The sequence below is a fragment of the Podarcis tiliguerta genome (genome assembly GCF_965153285.1).
Source record: "Podarcis tiliguerta genome assembly, chromosome: 11".
NCBI classification, from domain to species: domain Eukaryota; kingdom Metazoa; phylum Chordata; class Lepidosauria; order Squamata; family Lacertidae; genus Podarcis; species Podarcis tiliguerta.
In genome coordinates this window covers 60,683,433-60,689,432 of record NC_139544.1, presented here as the reverse complement: position 1 = coordinate 60,689,432, position 6,000 = coordinate 60,683,433, and the positions used below count along the sequence as shown (strand labels likewise).

Sequence of the window (6,000 nt, the reverse complement as noted above, 5' to 3'; positions counted from 1 at the left end):
GGAGGAGCAGGGAAGCGAACCCGGTTCACCAGATTACAAGACTACCGCTCTTAACCACTACACCACACTGGCTCTCAATTATGAAAGATTACTCAAGTATGTGATAGCAGGTTCCCCAAGGACATGCCCTGCCAAGCCCTAGGCCTGCCAGCAGAGCAACTCTGCATGGTGAAGAGGTCTGCACACATGACATGAAGGCTGGCAACATCATCCCCGCCACGTGGGAATCCCTTGCGGACGACCGCAGTGCCCGGAGACAGAATGCCAGGTTGTGCATCCCTAGCAGTGACCAGAGGAGAAATGACAGAGAGAAGAAATGTCACGGTGCACCTGCAGCAGCACAAACAGACGCCTTCCTCTGCCCCAGCTGCAACAAAACATGTCTCTTCCTCGTCGGTCTCTGCAGCCACAGCAGGTGCTGCAAGTTCCAAAGGTTTGACTTCTCTCTTCCATGGTCCCCCAGACAACTCCACTCATGTTGTTGTTTAGTCGTGTCCGACTCTTCGTGACCCCTGGACCAGAGCACGCCAGATACTCCTGTCTTCCACTGCCTCCCGCAGTTTGGTCAAACTCATGCTGGTAGCTTCAAGAACACTGTCCAACCATCTCGTCCTCTGTTGTCCCCTTCTCCATGTGCCCTCCATCTTTCCCAACATCAGGGTCTTTTGCAGGGAGTCTTCTCTTCTCATGAGGTGGCCAAAGTATTGGAGCCTCAGCTTCACGATCTGTCCCTCCAGTGAGCACTCAGGGCTGATTTCCTTGAGAATGGATGTGTTTGATCTTCTTGGGGTCCATGGGACTCTCCAGAGGCTCCTCCAGCACCAGAATTCAAAAGCATCAATTCTTTGGCATTCAGCCTTCTTTATGGTCCAGCTCTCACTTCCATACATCACTACTGGGAAAACCATAGCTTTTACTAGTCGGACCTTTGACGGCAAGGTGATGTCTCTGCTTTTTAAGATGCTGTCTAGGTTTGTCCCTGCTTTTCTCCCAAGAAGAAGAAAACTCCACTCATAGAGTCACCCTAGTCTCTGCTGGACCGCATTCCCAAAAAGAAACGGGGACCCTGAGCTCGAGCGCCTGAATCCATTGGACTCTCGCCTCCCTCGGAGACCGTGATGGCTTGCAACGGGAGTGGATCTTGGATCTACAAGAGATCCTGCAAGAGCAACTCCAAAGCAGCCGCCGCTGCGCTTTCTTGGCGCTCGCCTGCTTGCAGCTGGGGCCGGCGGAGAGGCGAGGCGCGGAGGCGGCGGCGGCGGCGGCGGCGCGCACGGGATCCTCCTCGGGGGCTGCTCCTCCCCTTGGCAAACTACATCTCCCAGACTCCTCTGCCCTCCCTCTTCCCTCTCTCTCTCCCCCCTCCTCCTCCTCACACCTGAAGAGCAGCCCGGCGGCGGCGGCGGCAGCGGCAGGAGCAGCGGCAGCACCAAGTCAGCAGCCCGGCGGCGGAGGCGCCTCTTGCGCCGGGGACCCCGGACGGAGGTGGGCAAGGCGCGCGCGCGCGTGCAGGGGGGTGGCCGCCGGCTCCGGGTTTGCAGGCGCCTCGGGGCGGCGGCCGGGCCGACCTCGGCTGCCCTCCCTCCTTCCCATGGCCCGATAGGGGACGCGTAAACAAGCCGGAGCAGCGCCTCCCAACCTCCCCATCGCGGGCCCACTTGGCAAGGCTGACAGCGCCCTCCCCCACCCCGGGTGGGGGTGCAGGGGGAGGTGGGGGCTCCTCTCTCCCTGGCCACATCCTGACACGGTGCTGGGTCCTGCCCTCTCTCTCCCCGTTGCCAGCGCGCGTGCTGAATCTCCAAGCGCTCCGCCTGACAGGCTCGCTTTGCAAAACGCTCGGCGGCTGCAGGTCGAAGTTGAAACTTCTGGCCTGTTGCAAGAGTTTGGGGAGGGGGGTTGTTGTTGTTGCTCTTGCAGAGCCAGGAGGAGGGAGGGAGGTTTGGAGGCAGCCCGATTTGGGAGTGGGGGGCGAGAGGTCTTTTCTGCCTCTTTGCAATTCTGGGTGGGGGTGCCTGGAAAGTTGCACAACACCCACCCACCCCGTTCCTTCTCTGGAGTGTTTACAACCAACAAACCCCCTGCCCGGATGAAGGCGCACTCTGTGACCCCCATAAATAGCGTGCCTTCCCTCTTGCCCAGAGCCGGAGAAGGAAAGTGGGGGGGACGTGGTAGCCAAGGGGTGCCGGATCAGCTGTTTCCCAGCGCGCAGCCCCTTCCTTGAGTCTTCTCTCTCGCTCCTTCCACTTCCCTCCCCGCCTTCTTAGCTGTTGACTTTGGTCGAGCCGAGGGAGAAGCTGTTGATCCTCTAGTTAATAGATAATACGCCCAAGTTCTTCGTGGAACACTAAACTCTTGTTTCCTTGCAGCCGCCGGCGGGGGGGGGGGGGGTCCTTGCCACGTTATCCAGCAAACCCCAAACTGGTTCCCCAAGGCAAATCTCCAGCGACGCAGGCTGGATGCTCCTTGCTCGCTTTTCTTGTGGGTTCACGAATCCCGGGATTAATATTGCCTCCGGCTGGATTTGGTGTGCGTTTTTTGTGTACAGCAAGTCACCTCTGCCTGTCACTGCAGCGTGCATCTGTTGCGTCCTTGGAGAGCTGCCAGGGAGCCATGGGAACCTGTCAAATTATGTGTCATTCTAACCCAGTTTGCCTCGTGCTCTGACTGGTGGCTGCTCTCCTGGGTCTCCACTTCCTGCTTGTTCCTCCTGACTAGAGATGCCAGGGGTAGCCTTATGGCAAGTCAGGCTTCTCATCTACTCTACCTCCCTCAGTGCTGTCTGCACGGACTGGCAGCAGCTCTCCAGGGTGTGAGGCAGGGAGCCTCTCCTAGCCCTGCCCGGGGATCGAACCTGAGACCTTCTACAGGCAAAGCAGATTCTCTACCGCTGAGCTACGCCCCTTCGCCTGTATGCCCGCAGCCCCAGAGCTACAGTCATCCAGGCAGTTGTGTGAATGTAGAAGTGGGCAGGAGGAGAAGGGGGAAATCCCCATTCCGGAGGCAGGTTCAGTCCTGCCAGTGAAATTTGCCCTTGAATAAGAAATGGCACTTTATATTTTAAAATCATGGAATTGTAGAGTTGGAAGGGACCACGAGGGTCATCTAGTCCAACCCCTTGCAGTGCAGGAATCTTTTGCCCAACGTTGGGCTCGAACCCACGACCCTGCGTTTAAGATTCTCGTGCTCTCCAAACTGAGCCGTCCCAGAAGGTGATGTCTTGTCTGCCTGTCTCATTTCTGGATTACTTAAGGAAAGGTGAATGGATATTATAGTGTTTATCTTTTCCTTTCTAGTGATTTGACAGGGAAATACCAGCCCCACCCTCCCCATCAGAGGTAGAAGCAACACACACACACACACACACACACACACACACACACATTTTCTCCTAGTCCCTAACTAGCAGGAAAAGAAAAGTGTCCTGGTCTAGTTTTGGCTTGTCAAACTTAGCAGTAAAGTCTAAAAGTAGGGAAGGAATCCGTCAGGTGCTTCACAAGGCAAAACTCTGCTTTTGCTTAAATGCAACCAACAAAGCATCTTGCCTTCTCCCCCCCCCCCCGACCCCCGTGTCCCTGGGTCTGTAGGGGGCGGGATTGTGGAGAAAGACTGAACACGGACACAACTTTTGTGTGTGTGGTGGAGCCACCCTGGAAACAGCAGCACTGTGTTCAATTCAAATGTATCTCTTTCTTTAGGGCTCAGCCGTGGGGTGGTGATGGTGCAACTTTGATGCACAGCACTGACTGGCTAGTGCCTGTAACATCATCAAGAAACTGCTCCCTCCCCTGAGCAGTTCCGCAATTTGAAAAAGCTTCCTTTTGAAAAATACACATGAACAGTCAAATGCCTTAATGTTCCTGCAGAGTTTAAAACTGAAACTGCAGATAGGCAGCTGGCCTGAATCATGAGAGGAAGCAAAACTGACAGAAGGCTCTGATTTGCCCCAGCAAATGAATGTTTATAATTTCGGTTGCAAAGCCGGGCGGAAGCTGAGCAGTCCCTGTGGCGGCTTAATTTTTTAAATATCAGTTCCTGCCTTTCCAAACAGTTCAGGGTGGTTTTTACCGCTTGCTGCCTTTCAGATGCAGCTTTTCTGGGGAAGAGGAAAATGTACCACCAAGATAAAACTGACAGTGTAAATGCATATTAATAGTGCGCTTAAAACAAACACGCACACTCAGATTACTATTTTTAAAGTTGTCATAATGACTGGAAATAAACAGCTGCTGTACTAAAAAATGAGGGGTTCTCATTTTAAGCCTCATCAGGGCTAAGTGGCCTTCCTAAATCAGTTCCCTCGTTCCCAAAAGTGCCTCTGCATAGTGAGAAGCCTCTGCTTGACTGTAGCAGCTAGTGGTTCCAGCAGCCACCCACACAGAGCTCCCTTCCAACCGTCTCTCTCTGCTGTCTTTCCATCAGCCACATGCTCTGGTAGTGCCTGCCTGTACTTGCAGGAGAGGAATATGGCAGTCAAAGGCACTGCGATTCATTTGTCTGGTTTTTGCCAAGAAAACAGTCAGAGGTAGTACGGGGGATGTGACTGAGCCAAGGGGGCAGTGATAGCACTGAAAGAATCCTGGAGGGGAGTGGGTTATTGCATGTGTCTGTGACAGCTGTCAGGCCAACTGGGCTGCTACAGTCACCCGGAGACTTCTGGCTGTTTTTGGCCCTCATTCACAGGCTCCTGCGCACGTACCAGTTCTGCAATTCTGACGAGAGAGCCCTTGAGGATGTGCACACTTACCGAGGTGTAAGCGGCTTTGAATTCAACGAGACTTTCTTCCATGTAAACATGTCCAGGGTTGTGCTGACAGCCCAATTTTGCAGGCTGTCTGTTATTATTTAGTTGTGCCCAACTCTTTGTGACCCCCTGGACCAGAGCACGCCAGGCCCTCCTGTCTTCCACTGCCTCCCGCAGTTTGGTCAAACTCATGCTGGTAGCTTCGAGAACACTGTCCCACCATCTCGTCCTCTGTCGTCCCCTTCTCCTTGTGCCCTCCATCTTTCCCAACATCAGGGTCTTTTCCAGAGAGTCTTCTCTTCTCATGAGGTGGCCAAAGTCTTGGAGCCTCAGCTTCAGGATCTGTCCTTCCAGTGAGCACTCAGGGCTGATTTCCTTCAGAATGGAGAGGTTTGATCTTCTTGCAGTCCATGGGACTCTCCAGAGTCTACTCCAGCACCATAATCCAAAAACATCCATTCTTCGGCGATCAGCCTTCTTTATGGTCCAGCTCTCATTTCCATTCATCACTACTGGGAAAACTATAGCTTTAACTATACAGACCTCCTCTTCTCATGAGGTGGCCAAAGTATTGGAGCATCAGCTTCATGATCTGTCCTTCCAGTGTGCTCTCAGGGCTGATTTCCTTCAGAATGGATAGGCTGTCTATAAGTGGGTAAATGCTTTTAATGGATAACACACAAACAGATATGATCAGCTGGGAACATCTGCTCCACGAGGCTCGCCGAAATGAATGGGGCAGTGCTGTAAGGTGGAAATACATGCTCATTTTCTGCAGGATCTTAGGGCGAGCTGTTCTCTTGTTTTTTTTCTAATTAGGCGTCCTGAATGTCAAATGACTGTAATGCTTTTTAAGAGGCGGGCTGTGTTGCTTAGAAGAAGCCCTCTAATTTCCCCATCTGCCGTTCTCTCTTTCCCCTCCACCTCCCAAGTCTGTAATTCAAGGAACAAAGTGAGCAAAGGTTTGTGTACATCAGCCTTCCCCAAGCTGGTGCCCTCCAGAGATTTTGTGCCTCTGCAGGGCACCATCTTGGGGAAAGCTGATGTGCAGAATGCATTCACCTCATTTGATCCAAACAGGAATAGGCGAGACTTGACTCTCTTTCTGGATCAGGAACGGAAGCCTCACAGCTCCTGTTCTGGCTCCAGTGGTGCCCTCTACCAAAGAGGTTAGGGTCAAATCAGTGTCAATTAGGAATTAGACCTGGATCATCAGGGAAGTGTGGGTCCAAGGCCCATCACTGCAAATGGAGATGGAG

At 53.3% G+C, this 6,000-nt stretch overlaps 1 protein-coding gene across 1 annotated transcript in view; it reads left to right on the top strand.

Annotated features, from left to right (window-relative positions):
- The first annotated feature begins 909 nt into the window (after positions 1-909).
- The window catches only part of LOC310659411 (myogenesis-regulating glycosidase-like), a 30,298-nt gene continuing 25,207 nt past the window's right edge, over positions 910-6,000 (top strand). Inside the window, exon 1 of the mRNA XM_083402869.1 lies at positions 910-1,485. The gene's annotated coding sequence lies outside the window, so the exon portion shown is untranslated. The remainder of the gene's footprint in view (positions 1,486-6,000) is intronic.